This window comes from Apodemus sylvaticus, chromosome 15 (assembly GCF_947179515.1).
Source record: "Apodemus sylvaticus chromosome 15, mApoSyl1.1, whole genome shotgun sequence".
NCBI classification, from domain to species: domain Eukaryota; kingdom Metazoa; phylum Chordata; class Mammalia; order Rodentia; family Muridae; genus Apodemus; species Apodemus sylvaticus.
The window spans coordinates 88,669,851-88,690,578 of NC_067486.1; positions in this window are offsets into that span (position 1 = coordinate 88,669,851).

Consider the following 20,728-nt stretch of genomic DNA (forward strand, 5'->3'; position numbering starts at 1 on the left):
TTGTGTTCTCTTAGAGTCTGCATGAGATCTGCCCAGGACCTTCTAGCCTTCATAGTCTCCGGTGAAAAGTCTGCTGTGATTCTGATAGGTCTTCCTTTATATGTTACTTGGCCTTTTTCTCTTACTGCCTTTAGTATTCTTTCTTTGTTTAGAACATTTGGTGTTTTGATTATTATGTGACGGGAAGTATTTCTCTTCTGTTCCAGTCTGTTTGGAGTTCTGTAGGCTTCTTGTATATTCATGGGCATCTCTCTCTTTAGGTTAGGGAAGTTTTCTTCCATAATTTTATTGAAGATATTTGCTGGCCCTTTAAGTTGTAAATCTTCACTCTCATCTATGCCTATAATCCTTAGGTTTGGTCTTCTCATTGTGTCCTGGATTTCCTGGATATTTTGGGTTACAAGCTTTTTGCATTTTGCATTTTCTTTAACTGTTGAGTCCATGGTTTCTATGGAATCTTCAGCATCTGAGATTCTTTCTTCTATCTCTTGTATTCTGTTGTTGATATTTGCATCTCTGTCCCCTGATTTCTTCCCAAGGCTTTCTATCTCCAAAGTTGTCTCCCTTTGAGTTTTCTTAGTTGTTTCTACTTCTGATTTTAGATCCTGGATGGTTTTGCTTAGCTCCTTCACTTGCATGTTTGTGTTTTCCTGTAATTCTTTAAGAGATTTTTGTGTTTCCTCTTTCATGACCTCAGCCTGTTGACCAAAGTTCTCCTGTATTTCTTTAAGAGATTTTTGTGTTTCGTCTTTCATGACCTCAGCCTGTTGACCAAAGTTCTCCTGTATTTCTTTAAGTGTTTTTTGCATTTCCTCCTTGTTGGCTTTTGTATTCTCCTGGATTTCTTTCAATGATTTTTGTGTTTCCCTTGCAAGGGCTTCTAACTTTTGATCCATTTTCTCCTGAATTTCTTTAAGTATGTCCTTCATGTGTTCCTGTACCAGCATCATGACCAGTGATTTTAAATCCAAATCTTGTTTTACTGGTGTGATGGGGTATCCAGGACGTGTTGGTAGAGGAGAATTGGGTTCAGATGTTGCCATATTGCCTTGATTTCTGTTAGTGACGTTCCTGCGTTTGCCTTTTGCCATCTAGTTCTCACTGGTGTTAGTTTGTCTTGTCAGTGCTGGACTCACCAGTGCAAGCTGCCCCTTCCCCGTTGGCCTCTGGTGCACAGCTTACCTCCTGCACTGCTTGTAGACAGGGTGCTGCTGCCCAGGCTGTTCAGATCCCAAAGCAGGCACCCGAAGGCTCTTGCTGGGGCCCACTGGATTCACTGGAGCACACTGACTTCTCCCAGCTGGCCGCCCGGAAACCCAGCTAGCCACTTGCAGGACTTGGAGATGTGGTGCTGCCGCCCAGGCTGATCTGGGCAGCAGAACTCCCAACTGGGTTGGTGCACACAAGGCTAGCCTAGCTGCCCAGGCCCTGAGTCTAGGCAAAATCCTGGCAGGCCAATGTCGGTGCAAAGTTCCCCTCAGCTGTGGGTGTTAATTGGGGGTGTCAGGTGGCTAGGATGGTGGCGTGTGCGAGTTCCCTGAGAGTGCTGGGAGAGTCTGTTGGGCTAACAACCTCCTGGCTGGGTCAGCACACAGATGGCCCAACGAGCAGCCCAGGGCCTGGGGGGCAGTCCAGGCCTGACCGTCTGAGACCCCTGCTATGTCCGCCTCGGGCTATGCCTGTTAGCTGGTTTGGTTTTGCCTGCTAGGTCTCTCTGGCTTCCCGTAGGCAAAATGGCGGTGGTGCGCAAACTGGCCCGGATAAACAACCTCCTGGCCGGGTCGGCACACAGATGGCCCACCGAGCAGCCCAGGGCCTGGGGGCAGTCCAGAGCCTGACCGTCTGAGACCCCTGCTTTGTCCGCCTTGGGCTATGCCTGTTAGCTGGTTTGGTTTTGTCTGCTAGTCTCTCTGGCTTCCCGCAGGCAAAATGGCGGTGGTGCGCACCGGCCCGGGCAAACAAGTTCCTGGCTGGGTCGGCACACAGATGGCCCACCGAGCAGCCCAGGACCTGGGGGCAGTCCAGGGCCTGACCGTCTGAGACCCCTGCTATGTCTGCCTCGGGCTATGCCTATTAGCCAGTTTGGCTTTGCCTGCTAGGTCTCTCTGGCTTCCCGTAGGCAAAATGGCGGTGGTGCGCAAACGGCTCTGATAAACAACCTCCTGGCCGGGTCAGCACACAGATGGCCTGCCGAGCAGCCCAGGACCTGGGGGCAGTCCAGGGCCTGACCGTCTGAGACCCCTGCTATATCCGCCTCGGGCTATGCCTGTTAGCCGGTTTGGTTTTGCCTGCTAGGTCTCCCTGGCTTCCCCCAGGCAAAATGGTGGTGGTGCGCGCGCCGGCCCGGGAGGAAAAAAACCTCCTGGCCGGGTTTGCACCCCGGTGGACCCCCGATCAGCTCAGGGCCTGGGTGCAGGCCAACGCCCGTCGGGCTTAGACCCCCACGATGATGGTCTCGGGTTATATTTGCGTACCTCAGTCTGATTTCTCTGGCAACCGAGAACCAATATGGAGCCCTCGTAACTGACTGGCGGGAGGCAGAGTTCTGATGTGGATTCTGTGTGGTGAAAGGCACCATAAATCCGCCGCTGCTTGCAGCCTGGCTGGCCAGCGATGGCCAGTGGTCGTGGGCACCGGGTCTGCCTGGACCCTGTCCGCTTGGTTCTACTGCTGATGGCCCTTCCTCTGGACCAGCCGCTGCTGCTGCTACTGCTGCTGCTGCCGCCGCTCCCAGGCCCAAGAATTTTCTTTCATCAAAATTTGTCAGAAACCACGTTTTAAGGAAATCTCGCATCGTGTGAAATTATCTTGTTTTTCATAAACAACACGTTGTAAATCGAAAAGCTTTGGTGTTGCGTGTATGTCTAAGCGTGTAGCCTCAAAAGAGAACGCACAGGAGAGTTTTCTCTCGAAAGAAAATGTAGGAATACCACGTTATAAGGAAATACAGTGTGGCAGAGTAAAGACAAATACGTACATATTGGAAACACGTTAAGAGAGGAAATAAAGCATCGTACAAAAATAGCTTGTATCTCCTAAACAAAACTTTGTAACTCGAAAAGATTTGGTGTGGCTCGTACCTCTACAAGTGTAGCCTCAAAAGAGAACCCACAGGAGGAAATTCTTTCGTCAAAATTTTTTAGAAAACCACGATTTATGAAAATCTCGCATCGTGCAAAATTATCTTATTTTTTCCTAAACAACACGTTGTAACTCGAAAAGCTTTGGTGTTGCGTGTTTTTCTAAGCGTGTAGCCTCGAAAGGGAACGCACAGGAGAGTTTTCCCTCGAAAGAATATGTAAGAATACCACGTTATAAGGAAATACAGTGTTGCAGAATAAAGACAAATACATACGTATTGGAAACACTTTATGAGAAGAATTAACGCATCTTAAAAAATTAGCTTGTATCTCCTAAACAAAACGTAACTCGAAAAGATTTGGTGTGGCGTGTACATCTAAACATGTAGCCTCCAAAGAGAACCCACAGGAGAATTTTCTTTCGTCAAAATTTTTCAGAAAACCACGTTTTAAGGAAATCCCGCATCGTGCGAAATCATCTTCTTTTTCCTAAACAACATGTTGTAACTCGAAAAGCGTTGGTGTTGCGTGTATGTGTAAGCGTGGAGACTCAAAAGAGAAGGCACAGGAGAGTGTTCTCTTGAAAGAATATGTAAGAATACCACGTTAAAAGGAAATACAATTTTGCAGAGTAAAGACAAATAAGTACATATTGGAAACACTTTACGAGAAGAAATAACGCATCGTAAAAAATTAGCTTGTATCTCCTAAACAACACGTTGTAACTCGAAAAGATTTGGTGTGGCATGTACGTCTAAAAGTGTAGCCTCAAACGAGAACCCACAGGAGAATTTTCTTTCATCAAAATTTGTCTGAAACCACGTTTTAAGGAAATAGCGCATCGTGCGAAATTATCTTGTTTTTCCTAAACAACACATTGTAACTCGAAAAGCTTTGGTGTTGCGTGTATGTCTAAGCATGTAGCCTCAAAAGAGAATGCACAGGAGAGTTTTCTCTCGAAAGAATATGTAAGAATACCACGTTATAAGGAAATACAGTGTTGCAGAATAAAGACAACTACGTACGTATTGGAAACACTTTAAGAGAAGAAATAACGCATTGTAAAAAATTAGCTTGTATCTCCTAAACAACACATTGTAACTCGAAAAGATTTGGTGTGTCTCGTACCTCTACACGTGTAGCCTCAAAAGAGAACCCAGAGAAGAACTTTCTTTCGTCAAAATTTGTCTGAAAACCACGTTTTATGGAAATCTCGCATCGTGCGAAATTATCTTGTTTTTCCTAAACAACACGTTGTAACTCGAAAAGTTTGGTGTGCGTGTTTGTCTAAGCGTGTAGCCTCAAAAGAGCATGCACAGGAGAGTTTTCCCTCGAAAGAATATGTAAGAATACCACGTTATAAGAAAATACTGTGTTGCAGAGTAAAGATAAATAACGACATATTGGAAACAATTTAGGGAAGAAATAACGCATCGTACCAAATTTGCTTGTATCTCCTAAACAACACGTTATAACTCGAAAGTATTTGGTGTGGCTCGTACTTCTACACGTGTAGCCTCAAAAGAGAACCAACAGGAGAACTTTCTTTCGTCAAAATTTGTCAAAAACACGTTTTAAGGAAATCCCGCATCGTGAAAATTATCTTGTTTTTCCTAAACAACACTTTGTAACTCGAAAAGCTTTGGTGTTGCGTGTATGTCTGAGCATGTTGCCTCTAAAGACAATGCACAGGAGAGTTTTCTCTCGGAAGAACATGTAAGAATACAATGTTAAAAGGAAATACAGTGTTGCAGAGTAAAGACAAATACGTACGTATTGGAAACACTTTATGAGAAGAAATAACGCATCATACAAAATTAGCTTGTATCTCCTAAACAACACGTGGTAACTCTAAAGGATTTGGTGTGGCGTGTACGTCTAAATGTGTAGCCTCAAAAGAGAACCGACAGGAGAATTTTCTTTCGTCAAAATTTGTCAGAAAACCACGTTTTAAGGAAATCCTGCATCGTGCGAAATTATCTGGTTTTTCCTAAACGACATGTTGTAACTCGAAAAGCTTTGGTGTTGCCTGTATGTCTAAGTGTGTAGCCTCAAAAGGGAATGCACAGGATAGTTTTCTCTCGAAAGAATATGTAAGAATACCACGTTATAAGGAAATACAGTGTTGCAGAGTAGACAAATACGTACATATTGGAAACACTTTACGAGAAGAAGTAACGCATCGTAGAAAATTAGCTTGTATCTCCTAAACAAAACGTTGTAACTCGAAAAGATTTGGTGCGGCGTGTACGTCTAAACGTGTAGCCTCAAAAGAGAACCCACAGGAGAATTTTCTTTCGTCAAAATTTTTCAGAAAACCACGTTATAAGGAAATCCCGCATCGTGGCAAATCATCTTCTTTTTCCTGAACAACATGTTGTAACTCGAAAAGCTTTGGTGTTGCGTGTATGTCTAAGCTTGTAGCCTCAAAAGAGAATGCACAGGAGAGTTTCCTCTCGAAAGAATATGTAAGAATACCATGTTATAAAAAAATACAGTGTTGCAGAGTAAAGACAAATACGTACGTATTGGAAACACTTTAAGAGAAGAAATAACACATCGTACAAAATTATCTTGTATCTCCTAAACAACAATTGGAACTCGAAAAGATTTGTTGTGGCTCGTACCTCTATACGTGTAGCCTCAAAAGAGAACCCACAGGAAAACTTTCTTTCGTCAAAATTTTTCAGAAAACCACGTTTTATGGAAATTTCGCATCGTGTGAAATTATCTTGCTTTTCCTAAACAACACATTGTAACTCGAAAAGCTTTGGCATTGCGTGTATGTCTAAGCGTGTAGCCTCTAAAGAGTACGCACAGGAGAGTTTTCTCTCAAAAGAACATGTAAGAATACAACGTTATAAGGGAATACAGTGTTGCAGAGTAAAGTCAAATACATACTTGATGGAAACACTTTACGAGAAGAAATAACGCATTGTAAACAATTAGCTTGTATCTCCTAAACAACACGTGGTAACTCGAAAGGACTTGGTGTGGCGTGTACGTCTAAACGTGTAGCCTCAAAAGAGAACCCATAGGAGAATTTTCTTTCTTCAAAATTTGTCAGAAAATCACGTTTTAACGAAATCCTGCATCCTGCGAAATTATCTTGTTTTTCCTAAACAACAAGTTGTAATTCGAAAAGCTTTGGTGTTGCGTGTATGACTAAGTGTGTAGCCACAAAAGGGAATGCACAGGAGAATTTTCTCTCGAAAGAATATGTAAGAATACCACGTTATAAGGAAATACAGTGTTGCAGAGTAAAGACAAATACGTACATATTGGAAACACTTTAAGAGAAGAAATATCGCATCTTACAAAATTAGCTTGTGTCTCCTAAACAACTCGTTGTAACTCGAAAAGATTTGGTGTGACATGTACGTCTCAACGTGTAGCCTCAAAAGAGAACCCACAGGAGAATTTTCTTTCATCAAAATTTGTCAGAAACCACGTTTTAAGGAAATCACGCATTGTGCGAAATTATCTAGTTTTTCCTACACAACACGTTGTAACTCGAAAAGCTTTGGTGTTGTGTGTATGTCTAAGCATGTAGCCTCAAAAGAGAACACACAGGAGAGTTTTCCCTCGAAAGAATATGTAAGAATATCACATTATAAGGAAATACAGTGTTGCAGAGTAAAGACAAATACGTATGTATTGGAAACACTTTATGAGAAGAAATAATGCATCATACAAAATTAGCTTGTATCTCCTAAACAACAGGTTGTAACTCGAAAGGATTTGGTGTGGCGTGTACGGCTAAACGTGTAGCCTCAAAAGAGAACCCACAGGAGAATTTTCTTTCGTCAAAATATGTGAGAAAACCACGTTTTAAGGAAATCCCTCATCGTGCAAAATTATCTTGTTTTTCCTAAACAACAAGTTGTAACTCGAAAAGCTTTGGTGTTGCGTGTATGTCTAAGCATGTAGCCTCAAAAGAGAATGTAAAGGAGAGTTTTTTTCTCGAAAGAATATGTAAGAATACCACGTTATAAGGAAATACATTGTTGCAGAGTAAAGACAAATACGTACATATTGGAAACTCTTTACGAGAAGAAATAACGCATCGTAAAAAATTAACTTGTATCACCTAAACAACACGTTGTAACTCGAAATGATTTGGTGTGGCGTGTACGTCAAAACGTGTAGCCTCAAAAGAGAACCCACAGGACAATTTTCTTTCGTTAAATTTTTTCAGAAAACCACGTTTTAAGGAAATCCCGCATCATGCGAAATCATCTTCTTTTTCCTAAACAACATGTTGTAACTCAAAAAACTTTGGTGTTGCGTGTATTTCTAAGCGTGGAGCCTCAAAAGCGAAGGCACAGGAGAGTTTTCTCTCGAAAGAATATGTAAGAATAGACGTTATAAAGAAATACAATTAGGCCGAGTAAAGGCAAATAAGTACATATTGGAAACACTTTAGGAGAAGAAATAACGCATCGGACAAAATAAGCTTGTATCTCCTAAACAACACGTGGTAACTCGAAAAGGTTTGGTTTGGCGTGTACATCTAAACGTGTAGCCGCCAAAGAGAACACAAAGGAGAATTTTCTTTCGTCAAAATTTGTCAGAAAACCACATTTTAAGGAAATCCCCCATCGTGCGAAATTATCTTGTTTTTCCTAAACAACAACTTGTAACTCGAAAAGCTTTGGTGTTGCGTGTATGTCTCAGCATGTAGCCTCAAAAGCGAATGCACAGGAGAGTTTTCTCTCGAAAGAACATGTAAGAATACAACGTTATAAGGAAATACAGTGTTGGAGAGTAAAGACAAATACGTACATATTGGAAACACTTTACGAGAAGAAATGACACATCATAAAATATAAGCTTGTATCTCCTAAACAACAAGTGGTAACTCGAAAAGATTTGGTTTGGCGTTTACGTCTAAAAGTGTAGCCTCAAAAGAGACCCCACAGGAGAATTTTCTTTCTTCAAAATTTGTCAGAAAACCACGTTATAAGGAAATCCCTCATCATGCAAAATTATCTTGTTTTTCCTAAACAACACGTTGTAACTCGAAAATCTTTGGTGTTGTGTGTATGTCTAAGCGTGTAGCCTCAAAAGAGAATGTAAAGGAGAGTTTTTTCTATAAAGAATATGTAAGAATACCACGTTATAAGGAAATAGAGTGTTGCAGAGTAAAGACAGATACGTACATATTGGAAACACTTTATGAGAAGAAATAACGCATCGTAAAAAATTAACTTGTATCTCCTAAACAACACGTTGTAACTCGAAAAGATTTGGTGTGGCGTGTACATCTAAACATGTTGCCTCAAAAGAGAACCCACAGGACAATTTTCTTTCGTTAAAATTTTTCAGAAAACCACGTTTTAAGGAAATCCCGCATCGTGCGAAATCATCTTCTTTTTCCTAAACAACATGTTGTAACTCAAAAAGCTTTGGTGTTGCGTGTATGTCTAAGCGTGGAGCCTCAAAAGCGAAGGCACAGGAGAGTTCTCTCTCGAAAGAGTATGTAAGAATACCACGTTATAAAGAAATACAATTTTGCAGAGTAAAGGCAAATAAGTACATATTGGAAACACTTTAGGAGAAGAAATAACGCATCGTACAAAATTAGCTTGTATCTCCAAAACAACACGTGGTAACTCGAAAAGATTTGGTTTGGCGTGTACGTCTAAACGTGTAGCCTCAAAAGAGAACACAAAGGAGAATTTTCTTTCGTCAAAATTTGTCAGAAAACCACGTTTTAAGGAAATCCCGCATCGTGCGAAATTATCTTGTTTTTCCTAAACAACACCTTGTACCTCGAAACGCTTTGGTGTTGCGTGTATGTCTCAGCATGTAGCCTCAAAAGAGAATGCACAGGAGAGTTTTCTCTCGAAAGAACATGTAAGAATACAAAGTTATAAGGAAATACAGTGTTGCAGAGTAAAGACAAATACGTACTTATTGGAAACACTTTACGAGAAGAAATTACGCATCATACAATATTAGCTTGTATCTCCTAAAGAAAAAGTGGAAACTCGAAAACATTTGGTTTGGCGTGTACGTCTAAAAGTGTAGCCTCAAAAGAGAACCCACTGGAAAATTTTCTTTCTTCAAAATTTGTCAGAAAACCACGTTTTAACGAAATGCCGCATCCTGCGAAATCATCTTGTTTTTCCTAAACAACAAGTTGTAACTCGAAAAGCTTTGGTTTGCGTGTATGTCTAAGTGTGTAGCCTCAAAAGGGAATGCACAGGAGAGTTTTCTCTCGAAAGAATATGTAAGAATACCCCGTTATAAGGAAATACAGTGTTGCAGAGTAAAGACAAATACGTACATATTGGAAACACTTTACGAGAAGAATTAACGCATCGTACAAAATTAGCTTGAATCTCCTAAACAACACGTTGTTACTCGAAAAGATTTGGTGTGGCGTGTACGTCTAAACGTGTAGCCTCAAAAGAGATCCCACAGGAGAATTTTCTTTCATCAAAATTTGTCTGAAACCACGTTTTAAGGAAATCTCGCATTGTGCGAAATTATCTTGTTTTTCCTAAACAACACGTTGTAACTCGAAAAGCTCTGGTGTTGCGTGTATGTCTAAGCGTGTAGCCTCAAAAGAGAAAGCACAGGAGAGTTTTCTCTCGAAAGAATATGTAAGAATGCCACGTTATAAGGAAATACAATGTTGCAGTGTAAAGACAAACACGTACGTATTGGAAACACTTTACGAGAAGAATTAACGCATAGTACAAAATTAGCTTGTATCTCCTAAACAACAAGTTGTATCTCGAAAAGATTTGGTGTGGCCTGTACGTCTAAACGTGTAGCCTCAAAGGAGAAACCACAGGAGAATTTTCTTTCATCAAAATTTTTCACAGAACCATGTTTTAAGGAAATCCCGCATCATGTGAAATCATCTTCTTTTTCCTAAACAACATATTGTAACTCGAAAAGCTTTAGTGTTGCGTGTATGTCTTAGCGTGGAGCCTCAAAAGAGAAGGCACAGGATAGTTTTCTCTCGAGAGAATATGTAAGAATACCACGTTATTAGGAAATACAATTTTGCAGAGTAAAGACAAATAAGTACATATTGTAAACACTTTACGAGAAGAAATAATACATCATACAAAATTACCTTGTATCTCCTAAACAACACGTGGTAACTCGAAAAGATTTGGTTTGGCGTGTACGTCTAAACGTGTAGCCTCAAAAGAGAACCAACAGGAGAATTTTCTTTCATCAAAATTAGATAACCACGTTTTAAGGAAATCCCACATCGTGCAAAATTATCTTGTTTTTCCTAAACAACACGTTGTAACTCAAAAAGCTTTGGTGTTGCGTGTATATCTAAGCGTGAAGCCCCAAAAGAGAATGCACAGGAGAGTTTTCTCTCGAAGGAACATGTAAGACTACAACGTTATAAGGAAATACAGTGTTGCAGAGTAAAGACAAAAACGTAAATATTGGAAACACTTTATGAGAAGAAATGACGGATCATAAAATATAAGCTTGTATCTCCTAAACAACAAGGGGTAACTCGAAAAGATTTGGTTTGGCATGTACGTCTCAAAGTGTAGCCTCAAAAGAGACCCCACAGGAGAATTTTCTTTCTTCAAAATTTGTCAGAAAACCACGTTAAAAGGAAATCCCGCATCGTGCGAAATTATCTTGTTTTTCCTAAACAACAAGTTGTAACTCGAAAAGCTTTGGTGTTTCTTGTATGTCTAAGTGTGTAGCCTCTAAAGGGAATGCCCAGGAGAGTTTTCTATCGAACGAATATGTAAGAATACCACGTTATAAGGAAATACAGTGTTGCAGAGTAAAGACAAATACGTACATATTGGAAAAACTTTACGAGAAGAAATAATGCATCGTAAAAAATTAGCTTGTATCTCCTAAACAACACGTTGTAACTCGAAAAGATTTGATGTGACGTGTACGTCTAAACGTGTAGCATCAAAAGCGAACCCACAGGAGAATTTTCTTTCATCAAAATTTGTCAGAAACCACGTTTTAAGGAAATCTCGAATCGTGCGAAATTATCTTGTTTTTCCTAAAGAACACGTTGTAACTCGAAAAGCTTTGGTGTTGCGTGTATGTCTAAGCGTGTAGCCTCAAAAGAGAACGCACAGGAGAGTTTTCTCTTGAAAGAATATGTAAGAATACCTCGTTATAAGGAAATACAGTGTTGCAGAGTAAAGACAAATACGTACCTATTGGAAACACTTTAAGAGAAGAAATAATGCATCATAATAAATTAGATTGTATCTCCTAAACAACACGTTGTAACTAGAAAAGATTTGGTGTGGCTCGTACGACTACACGTGTAGCCTCAAAAGAGAACCCACAGGAGAACTTTCTTTCGTCAAAATTTGTCAGAAAACCACGTTTTAAGGAAAGCCCGCATCGTGCAAAATTATCTTGTTTTTCCTAAACAACACGTTGTAACTCGAAAAGCTTTGGTGTTGCGTGTATGTCTAAGCGTGTAGCCTCTAAAGAGTACACACAGGAGAGTTTTCTCTCGAAAGAACATGTAAGAATACAACGTTATAAGGAATACAGTGTTGCAGAGTAAAGACAAATACATACTTGTTGGAAACACTTTACGAGAAGAAATAATTCATTGTAAAAAATTAGCTTGTATCTCCTAAACAACACGTGGTAACTCGAAAAGAATTGGTGTGGCGTGTACGTCTAAACGTGTAGCCTCAAAAGAGAACCCATTGGAGAATTTTCTTTCATCAAAATTTGTCAGAAACCACGTTGTATGGAAATCTCGCTTCGTGCGAAATTTTCTAGTTTTTCCTAAACAACACGTTGTAACTCGAAAAGCTTTGGTGTTGCGTGTATGTCTAAGCGTGTAGCCTCAAAAGAGAATGCACAGGAGAGTTTTCTCTTGAATGAACATGTAAGAATACCACGTTATAAGGAAATACAGTGTTGCACAGAAAAGACATTTACGTACCTATTGGAAACACTTTAAGAGAAGAAATAATGCATCATACAAAATTAGCTTGTATCTCCTAAACAACACGTTGTAACTCGAAAAGATTTGGTGTGGCTCGTATGTCTACACGTGTAGCCTCAAAGGAGGACCCACAGCATAACTTTCTTTCTTCAAAATTTGTCAGAAAAACCACGTTTTAAGTAAATCCCGCATCGTGCAAAATTATCTTGTTTTTCCTAAACAACACGTTGTAACTCGAAAAGCTTTGTTGTTGCGTGTATGTCTAAGCGTGTAGCCTCTAAAGAGTATGCACAGGAGAGTTTTCTCTAGAAAGAACATGTAAGAATAAAACGTTATAAGGAAATACAGTGTTGGAGAGTAAAGACAAATACATACTTGTTGGAAACACTTTACAAGAAGAAATAATGCATCGTAAAAAATTAGCTTGTATCTACTAAACAACACGTGGTAACTCGAAAGGACTTCATGTGGCGTGTACGTCTAAACGTGTAGCCTCAAAAGAGAACCCATTGGAGAATTTTCTTTCTTCAAAATTTGTCAGAAAATCACGTTTTAACGAAATCCCGCATCCTGCGAAATTATCTTGTTTTTCCTAAACAACAAGTTGTAACTCGAAAAGCTTTGGTGTTGCGTGTATGTCTAAGTGTGTAGCCACAAAAGGGAATGCACAGGAGAGTTTTCTCTCGAAAGAATATGTAAGAATACCACGTTATAAGGAAATACAGTGTTGCAGAGTAAAGACAAATACGTACATATTGGAAACACTTTAAGAGAAGAAATAATGCATCGTACAAAATTAGATTGTATCTCCTAAACAACACGTTGTAACTCGAAAAGATTTGGTGTGATGTGTACGTCTAAACGTGTAGCCTTAAAAGAGAACCCACAGGAGAATTTTCTTTCAACAAAATTTGTCAGAAACCACGTTTTAAGGAAATCTCGCATCATGCGAAATTATCTTGTTTTCCCTAAACAACACGTTGTAACTCGAAAAGCTTTGGTGTTGCGTGTATGTCTAAGCATGTAGCCTCAAAAGAGAACACACAGGAGAATTTTTCCTCGAAAGAATATGTAAGAATACTACCTTATAAGGAAATACAGTGTTGCAGAGTAAAGACAAATACGTATGTATTGGAAACACTTTACGAGAAGAAATATCGCAACATACATTATTAGCTTGTATCTCCTAAACAACAGGTTGTAAGTCAAAAGGATTTGGTGTGGCGTGTACAGCTAAAGGTGTAGCCTCAAAAGAGAACCCACAGGAGAATTTTCTTTCATCAAAATATGTGAGAAAACCACGTTTTAAGGAAATCCCTCATCGTGCAAAATTATCTTGTTTTTCCTAAACAACAAGTTGTAACTCGAAAAGCTTTGGTGTTGCGTGTATGTCTAAGCGTGTAGCCTCAAAAGAGAATGTAAAGGAGAGTTTTTTCTAGAAAGAATATATAAGAATACCACGTTATAAGGAAATACAGTGTTGCAGAGTAAAGACAAATACGTACATATTGGAAACACTTTACGAGGAGAAATAACGCATCGTAAAAAATTAACTTGTATCTCCTAAACAACACGTTGTAACTGGAAAAGATTTGGTGTGGCGTGTACGTCTAAACGTGTAGCCTCAAAAGTGAACCCACCGGACAATTTTCTTTCGTTAAATTTTTTCAGAAAACCACGTTTTAAGGAAATCCCGCATCATGCGAAATCATCTTCTTTTTCCTAAACAACATGTTGTAACTCAAAAAGCTTTGGTGTTGCGTGTATGTTTAAGCGTGGAGCCTCAAAAGCGAAGGCACAGGTGAGTTTTCCCTCGAAAGAATATGTAAGAATACCACGTTATAAAGAAATACAATTTTGCCGAGTAAAGGCAAATAAGTACATATTGGAAACACTTTAGGAGAAGAAATAACGCATTGAACAAAATTAGCTTGTATCTCCTAAACAACACGTGGTAACTCGAAAGGTTTGGTTTGGCGTGTACGTCTAAATGTGTAGTCGCAAAAGAGAACACAAAGGAGAATTTTCTTTCGTCAAAATTTGTCAGAAAACCACGTTTTAAGGAAATCCTGCATCATGAGAAATTATCTTGTTTTTCCTAAACAACACGTTGTAACTCGAAAAGCTTTGGTGTTGCGTATATGTCTAAGCGTGTAGCCTCAAAGGAGAATGCACAGGAGAGTTTTCTCTCGAAAGAACATGTAAGAATACAACGTTATATGGAAATACAGTGTTGCAGAGTAAAGACAAATACGTACATATTGGTAACACTTTACGAGAAGAAATTACGCATCATGAAATATTAGCTTGTATCTCCTAAACAAAAAGTGGAAACTCACAAACATTTAGTTTGGTGTGTATGTCTAAACGTGTAGCCTCAAAAGAGAGCGCCCTGGAGAATTTTCTTTCTTCAAAATTTGTCAGAAAACCACGTTTTAACGAAATCCCGCATCCTGCAAAATTATCTTGTTTTTCCTAAAGAACAAGTTGTAACTCGAAAAGCTTTGGTGTTGCGTGTATGTCTAAGTGTGTAGCCTCAAAAGGATATGCAAGGAGAGTTTTCTCTCGAAAGAATATGTAAGAATACCACGTTATAAGGAAATACAGTGTTGCAGAGTAACGACAAATAGGTACATATTGGAAACACTTTAAGAGAAGAAATAAAAAACCGTACAAAATTAGCTTGTATCTCCTAAACAACAGGTTGTAACTTGAAAATATTTGGTGTGACGTGTACGACTAAACGTGTAGCCTCAAAAAAGAACTGACAGGAGAATTTTTTTATCGTCAAAATATGTGAGAAAACCACGTTTTAAGGAAATCCCTCATCATGCAATATTATCTTGTTTTTCCTAAACAACAAGTTGTAACTCGAAATCTTTGGTGTTGCGTGTATGTCTAAGCGTGTAGCCTCAAAAGAGAATGCAAAGGAGAGTTTTTTCTCGAAAGAATATGTAAGAATACCACGTTATAAGGAAATACAGAGTTGCAGAGTAAAGACGAATACGTACATATTGGAAACACTTTAAGAGAAGAAATAACACATCATACAAAATTAACTTGTACTCCTAAACAACACGTTGTAACTCGAAAAGTTTTGATGTGGCGTGTACATATAAAGGTGTAGCCTCAAAAGAGAACCCACAGGAGAATTTTCTTTGGTCAAATTTGTCAGAAAACCACGTATTAAGGAAATCCTGCATCGTGGGAAATTATCTTGTTTTTCCTAAACAACACGTTGTAACTCGGAAAGATTTGGTGTTGCGTGTTTGTCTCAGTGTGTAGCCTCAAAAGAGAACACACAGGAGAGTTTTCACTAGAAAAAGTATGTAAGAATACCAGGTTATAAGGAAATACAGTGTTGCAGAGTAAAGACAAATACGTACTTATTGGAAACACTTTACAAGAAGAAATAACGCATCATACAAAATTAGCTTGTATCTCCTAAACAACAGGTTATAACTCGAAAGGATTTGGTGTGGCATGTATGTCTAAACGTGTAGCCTCAAAAGAGAACCCACAGAAGAATTTTCTATCGTCAAAATTTGTGAGAAAACCACGTTTTAAGGAAATCCCTCATCGTGCAAAATTATCGTGTTTTTCTTAAACAACACGTTGTAACTCGAAAAGCTTTGGTGTTGCGTGTATGTCTAAGCATGTAGCCTCAAAAGAGAATGCAAAGGAGAGTTCTTTCTCGAAAGAATATATAAGAATACCACATTATAAGGAAATACAGTGTTGCAGAGTAAAGACAAATACGTACATATTGGAAACACTTTACGAGAAGAAATAACGCATCGTACAAAATTAGCTTGTATCTCATAAACAACACGTTGTAACTCTAAATGATTTGCTGTGGCATGTACGTCTAAATGTGTAGCCTCAAAAGAGAACCCACAGGACAATTTTCTTTGGTCCAATTTGTCAGAAAACCACGTATTAAGGAAATCCAGCATCGTGAGAAATTATCTTGTTTTTTCCTAAACAACGCGTTGTAACTCGAAAAGCTTTGGTGTTGCGTGTATGTCTAAGCGTGTAGCCTCAAAGGAGAACACACAGGAGTGTTTTCTCTCGAAAGAATATGTAAGACTACCACGTTATAAGGAAGTACACTGTTGCAGAATAATGACAAATACTTACGTATTGGAAACCCTTAAACTTTAAGAGATGAAATAAAGCATCGTACAAAATTAGCTTGTATCTCCTAAACAACACGTTGTAACTCGAAAAGATTTGGTGTGGCGTGTACATCTAAACGTGTAGCCTCAAAAGAGAACCACAGGACAATTTTCTTTCATCAAAATTTGTCAGAAAACCACGTTTTAAGGAAATCCCGCATCGTGAGAAATTATCTTGTTCTTCCTAAAAAACACGTTGTAACTCGAAAAGCTTTGGTGTTGCGTGTATGTCTAAGCATGTAGCCTCAAAAGAGAACGCACAGGAGAGTTTTCTCTCGAAAGAATATGTAAGAATACCACGTTATAAGGAAATACAGTGTTGCAGAGTAAAGACAAATACGTACTTATTGGAAACACTTTTAGAGATGAAATAACGCATCGTTCAAAATTAGCTTGTATCTCCTAAACAACAGGTTGTAACTCGAAAAGAATTGATGTGGCATGTACGGCTAAACGTGTAGCCTCAAAAGAGAACCCACAGGAGAATTTTCTTTGGTCAAAATTTGTCAGAAAACCACGTATTAAGGAAACCCCGCATCGTGTGAAATTTTCTTGTTTTTCCTAAACAACACGTTGTAACTCGAAAAGCTTTGGTGTTGCATGTATGTCTAAGCGTGTAGCCTCAAAAGAAAACGCACAGAAGAGTTTTCTCTCGAAAGAATAGTTAAGAATACCACTTTATAAGGAAGTACAGTGTTGCTGAGTAAAGACGAAAACGTACATATTGGAAACCCTTAAACTTACGAGATGAAATAAAGCATCGTACAAAATTAGCTTGTATCTTCTAAACAACACGTTTTTACTGGAAAAGATTTGGTGTGGTTTGTACGTCTAAACGTGTAGCCCCAAAAGAGAACCCACAGGACTATTTTCTTTCGTCAAAATTTGTCAGCAAACCACGTTTTAAGGAAATCCCGCATCATGAGAAATTATCTTGTTCTTCCAAAACAACAAGTTGTAACTCGAAAAGCTTTGGTGTTGCTTGTATGTCTAAGCGTGTAGCCTCAAAAGAGAACGCACAGGAAAGTTTTCTCTCGAAAGAATATGCAAGAATACCATGTTATAAGGAAAACAGTGTTGCAGAGTAAAGGCAAATACGTACGTATTTGAAACACTTAAACTTTACGAGAGAAATAACACATCTTAAAAAATTAGCTTGTATCTCCTAAACAACACGTTGTAACTCGAAAAGATTTGGTGTGGCGTGTACGTCTAAACGTGTAGCCTCAAAAGAGAACCCTCAGGAGTATTTTCTTTCGTCAAAATTTGTCAGAAAACCACGTTTTAAGGAAATCCCGCATCGTGCTAAATTATCTTGTTTTTCCTAAACAACACATTGTAACTCGAAAAACTGTGGTGTTGCGTGTATGTCTAAACGTGTAGCCTCAAAAGAGAACGCACAGGAGAGTTTTCTCTCGAATGAATATGTAAGAATACCACGTTATTAGGAATTACAGAGTTGCAGAGTAAAGGCAAAAACGTATGTATTGGAAACACTTAAACTTTACGAGAAGAAATAACGCATCGTAAAAAAATTTAGCTTGTATCTCCTAAACAGCATGGTGTAACTCAAAAGATTTGGTGTGGTGTGTACGTCTAAAGGTGTAGCCTCAAAAGAGAACCCACAGGAGAATTTTCTTTCGTCAAAATTTGTCAGAACACCACGTTTTAAGGAAATCCTGCATCGTGGGAAATTATCTTGTTCTTCCTAAACAACATGTTGTAACTCGAAAAGCTTTGCCGTTGCGTGTATGTCTAAACTTGTAGCCTCAAAAGAGAACGCACAGGAGAGTTTTCTCTCGAAAGAATATGAAAGAATACCACGTTATAAGGAAATACAGTGTTGCAGAGTAAAGACAAACACGTATGTATTGGAAACGCTTAAACTTTACGAGATGAAATAAAGCATCGTACAAAATTAGCTTGTATCTCCTAAACAACACGTTGTAACTCGAAAAGATTTGGTGTGGCATGTACGTCTAAACGTGTAGCCTCAAAAGAGAACCCACAGGACAATTTTCTTTCGTCAAAATTTTTCAGAAAACCACGTTTTAAGGAAATACCGCATCGTGAGAAATTATCTTGTTCTTCCTAAACAACACGTTTTAACTCGAAAAGCTTTGGTGTTGGGTGTATGTCTAAGCGTGTAGCCCCAAAAGAGAACGCATAGGAGAGTTTTCTCTCGAAAGAATATGTAAGAATACCACGTTATAAGGAAATACAGTGTAGCAGAGTAAAGACAAATACGTACGTACTGGAAACACTTTATGAGAGAAATAACGCATCTTGCATAATTAGCTTGTAGGTCCTAAACAACATGTTATAACTCGAAAAGATTTGGTGTGGCGTGTACGTCTAAACGTGTATCCTCAAAAGAGAACCCACAGGAGAGTTTTCTTTCGTCAAAATTTGTCAGAAAACCACGTTTTAAGGAAATTCCGCATCGTGCGAAATTATCTTGTTTTTCCTAAACAACACGTTGTAACTCGAAAAGCTTTGGTGTTGCGTGTATGTCTAAGTGTGTAGCCTCTAAAGGGAATGCAAGGAGAGTTTTCTTTCGAAAGAATATGTAAGAATACCACGTTATAAGGAAATACAGTGTTGCAGAGTAAAGACAAATACGTACATATTGTAAGCACTTTAAGAGAAGAAATAAAAATTCGTACAAAATTAGCTTGTATCTCATAAACAACACCTTGTAACTCGAAAATATTTGGTGTGACGTGTACTTCTAAACGTGTAGCCTCAAAAGAGAACCGACAGGAGAATTTTTTATCGTCAAAATATGTAAGAAAACCACGTTTTAAGGAAATCCCTCAGCGTGAAAAATTATCTTGTTTTTCCTAAACAACAAGTTGTAACTCGAAAAGCTTTGGTGTTGCGTGTATGTCTAAGCGTGTAGCCTCAAAAGAGAATGCAATGGAGAGTTTTTTCTCGAAAGAATATGTAAGAATACCACGTTATAAGGAAATACAGTGTTGCAGAGTAAAGACAAATACATACATATTGGAAATACTTTACGAGAAGAAATAATGCATCATACAAAATTAGCTTGTATCTCCTAAACAACACGTTGTAACTCGAAAAGATTTGATGTGGTGTGTACGTCTAAACGTGTAGCCTCAAAAGAGAACCCACAGGACAATTTTCTTTGGTCAAATTTGTCAGAAAACCACGTATTAAGGAAATCCAGCATCGTGAGAAATTATCTTGTTTTTTCCTAAACAACGCGTTGTAACTCGAAAAGCTTTGGTGTTGCGTGTATGTCTAAGCGTGTAGCCTCAAAGGAGAACACACAGGAGTGTTTTCTCTCGAAAGAATATGTAAGACTACCACGTTATAAGGAAGTACACTGTTGCAGAATAATGACAAATACTTACGTATTGGAAACCCTTAAACTTTAAGAGATGAAATAAAGCATCGTACAAAATTAGCTTGTATCTCCTAAACAACACGTTGTAACTCGAAAAGATTTGGTGTGGCGTGTACATCTAAACGTGTAGCCTCAAAAGAGAACCACAGGACAATTTTCTTTCATCAAAATTTGTCAGAAAACCACGTTTTAAGGAAATCCCGCATCGTGAGAAATTATCTTGTTCTTCCTAAAAAACACGTTGTAACTCGAAAAGCTTTGGTGTTGCGTGTATGTCTAAGCATGTAGCCTCAAAAGAGAACGCACAGGAGAGTTTTCTCTCGAAAGAATATGTAAGAATACCACGTTATAAGGAAATACAGTGTTGCAGAGTAAAGACAAATACGTACTTATTGGAAACACTTTTAGAGATGAAATAACGCATCGTTCAAAATTAGCTTGTATCTCCTAAACAACAGGTTGTAACTCGAAAAGAATTGATGTGGCATGTACGGCTAAACGTGTAGCCTCAAAAGAGAACCCACAGGAGAATTTTCTTTGGTCAAAATTTGTCAGAAAACCACGTATTAAGGAAACCCCGCATCGTGTGAAATTTTCTTGTTTTTCCTAAACAACACGTTGTAACTCGAAAAGCTTTGGTGTTGCATGTATGTCTAAGCGTGTAGCCTCAAAAGAAAACGCACAGAAGAGTTTTCTCTCGAAAGAATAGTTAAGAATACCACTTTATAAGGAAGTACAGTGTTGCTGAGTAAAGACGAAAACGTACATATTGGAAACCCTTAAACTTACGAGATGAAATAAAGCATCGTACAAAATTAGCTTGTATCTTCTAAACAACACGTTTTTACTGGAAAAGATTTGGTGTGGTTTGTACGTCTAAACGTGTAGCCCCAAAAGAGAACCCACAGGACTATTTTCTTTCGTCAAAATTTGTCAGCAAACCACGTTTTAAGGAAATCCCGCATCATGAGAAATTATCTTGTTCTTCCAAAACAACAAGTTGTAACTCGAAAAGCTTTGGTGTTGCTTGTATGTCTAAGCGTGTAGCCTCAAAAGAGAACGCACAGGAAAGTTTTCTCTCGAAAGAATATGCAAGAATACCATGTTATAAGGAAAACAGTGTTGCAGAGTAAAGGCAAATACGTACGTATTTGAAACACTTAAACTTTAC